Source organism: Lepisma saccharinum, chromosome 13 (assembly GCF_977018435.1).
Source record: "Lepisma saccharinum chromosome 13, izLepSacc3.1, whole genome shotgun sequence".
NCBI classification, from domain to species: Eukaryota; Metazoa; Arthropoda; class Insecta; order Zygentoma; family Lepismatidae; genus Lepisma; species Lepisma saccharinum.
Genome location: NC_139241.1, coordinates 47,380,562 through 47,383,620, shown reverse-complemented (window position 1 = coordinate 47,383,620; position 3,059 = coordinate 47,380,562). Strand labels below are relative to the sequence as shown.

The window sequence follows — 3,059 nt, the reverse complement described above, 5'->3', positions numbered from 1 at the left end:
GTTAGCCCTTCACTGTTATATGTGCGAACGCAGTGCTCACCCTAGATTATTAAAAATCAAAGTTAAATTCCATATAAAATTATAGAAATTGCTATATGTTCTTGATATTTTGTTTCTAATAATATATAATCAGTAATATTGCAATACAAGAATGTAATTTTGTTATGTAGTAATTGAACACTTACTACATAAGATGCTCAATGTTATTCCAAGATTATAGCACATAAAATAATGGCAAACTACACAATTATCTTAAACATTCCATGCTTGATATGATATGTAAAGTTGGCCTATTTTTTACTCCTTCTTTCCAGTTATTTAACAGCAAATCTATATTTCCACTGTTACTGCATGTTTTCCACTTATTTCGTAATGCGAAATTTACAAGAACTAGAACATTTTACTTAAGATTCCCTCGTTTTCTTTGGAATCAACGAAAATTTCGATATTCCCACCATGATTTCTGCCTTGATTTTCAAGCCGGCGGGACAGCGTTGCCACATTTCAGCATTGCAGCCTTAATAAAGATGGCCGTGGACGGTGGCAACCAACAATCGTGAGGAAATTGGAGAGCTACGAGCGAGTAGCGTTACCCTGTCTCGGAAATCTCCTACAACGACTGGGGGTTCGACTTGCTAACCCCACGTCACGGGTCGAAGGTCTCCCTCCACCCCTCTAGTAGGATTGTGGGAGGGAAACTGGCAAGCGTGAGATATGCCCAGACCCTTTCGAGCGCTGTCGAGCCATGGCGGAAAAGAAATCAATTAAAAAAAAAAAAAAGATTTACAAATGTACCAATCCTTTTGTTATTTATAAAAATTAACGATGATCTTGAGATGGACAAAAATATTTCTGCAAAATACCATGATAACACTGAAGCATACTGACCAATATACTCAAAAGTGGAGGTTCAGGCTAACAATTCCTGATTTTATTGAAATAATGTTGTTAAATGAGTTTATATCTAATACTCCCTCTGTCCCATAATTATTGTCCGGTACACCTTTGTTTGTTGTCCCATAATAATTGCCCTATATTCAAACTGTGACATTGGTGTATACAGAAGAAGAACATGAAACACGGGAATGAGTCATGCAACTTTATTACTCCAGGATCAGTACAAATTGTGCTTTCCATCTGCCTCCTCGTCTGTCACTTCTGTACTAGCATTTTGGCATACCGGACTATAATTATGGGACAGAGGGAGTATGTCTTAAGATTTTTACAAATATTTACATGTTCTTTATAGTGTACGGGTGTGTAAGACTTGAGAAGATGCCCAAAAGTCAACCTCACTTTCGCCTAGTACACCCGGGTAACTGCAATGTTGCATGCCAACGAGGATCTCTGGCGCCTAGATCTATAGTCAATATGATTCTCTGTGTGGAACGTGTGTTTTGTGCTCTCCATTTGTATTTGTCGTTTCACCAATGTAAATCATCACCATTCATCCTCATCTTCGCGATTAGCCAAAATTGACAGAAAAAAGAAGTAAAATTAACAAAACTTGGTCAATCAATCAGCCATGTTAACACATTACGCTCACAACTGTTCGTGATTAACATGTATATAAAAAGTAACTGGCCAGTATGGGGATCGAACCCATGACCTTCGCGTTATTAGCACGACGCTCTAACCAACTGAGCTAACCGGCCACACTAGCACATACTCACTTGCATTTCCTTCGAATCTCCTTGGAGCGGCATGCGCAAAGGTTTCGTGCGAGAGCGAAAATAAATTGTCTTTGAAGTTTCAACTAAAAATGTTGTCTAACTGTTGAAAGAAAAATGTAAGATAAGATATATAAGCTACTACTAATTCCAATTAAGACTGCTACTTACAGCATACTTTTGTACTTTACAAGTGTATAAATATTTTACGAAATCAGCACGAGGTATATTTACCATCAGTGATGCCAACCCTAGTACAATAGTGCTAAACCTAGCACAATTTCACCTTCGTTGGCACCGAACATGCTGCGTGTGGCATAGTCGGTAGCAAGTTATGGCACACAAATATAACAAATGTTCTGCTTCGTAGTTGACGAATCAAGCGACCGCGATTCGATACCCGATGGAAGCACATTGCACAATGCTTCGGAGATCCAGTGACAACGAGACAGCTGGAGAGATGTTTTGCATAATTTTGCCCTCGTAACTTCGAGCACTGGTGAAGGAGTATCACACAGTCGGGCATTCCTGGATCAGCAATTGCAACTCTTGATGAATTGAATCCGTTTTTATTTCCAAGTGTTGCCAGTAGTGCAAGATATTTTGTATGGGAAATGTTTCTCTATTTCCTACCCTCACCTTTCGACTTTAGCGCAAAGGTGCTGATCCGTCACTAATTTTTTGGCCTAATTAATGTAATTTTAATTACATAATTATGAAAAAAAATATTTTTGATGCACAGAGCTGCAATTTATTACCATTACGCATCTTTATGCAAGTTGAAATATTCAAATTGAGTTTATTCAAATTTAAACCTAATCTGCGACTCCCGTGGTAGAGTTGCTATCACATCGCGCTACCAGGCTAAAGTTCGCGGGTTCAAATCCCGGAATGGGTGTTCTTTGTGTGTGTCTCTTCATCAATGCCAAAACTCGTCTTCGCGATGAGCCAAAATTGGAAGAAAAGCAACGTAAAATAACCTGCTTCAATCAGCCAATCAAACTGAATTTGATTTTTCGTTATGAATATCATTTATTTATTTATTTATCTGAACACAACAGGCGAATGCCCAATTATAATGTTACATATCATGTGTTTTGACTGTTCTCTATTATAGCACAAATCAATTTTTGTTTCGGTTTCATTGTTAATTTAAAATATTTCGTTCATATCTGTTGTAAACTTTAAATGTGTGTTCATAGCACAGTCTCTATTTGCCTGTTTACATAAATGTATTAGTGTGTGTCTAATATCCCAAGCGTTAGCGGCGATTGGGTGCCAAAACTGAAGGGGGGGGGGCAAGGACTTTCTCTTTGTAGACAAAGCAAGAAGCTATAATGCAAGAGCAAAAAGTGGTATTTATAATAGAAGAATAAACGATCTTTTAAT

General features: G+C 37.8%; 1 non-coding gene across 1 annotated transcript; it reads right to left on the bottom strand.

The window, feature by feature from the left end:
- Window positions 1-1,581: 1,581 nt before the first annotated feature.
- On the bottom strand, window positions 1,582-1,655 carry TRNAI-AAU (transfer RNA isoleucine (anticodon AAU)). The gene has a single exon. It is a non-coding gene; the product is annotated as a tRNA-Ile (tRNA).
- Between the last annotated feature and the right edge of the window lie 1,404 nt (window positions 1,656-3,059).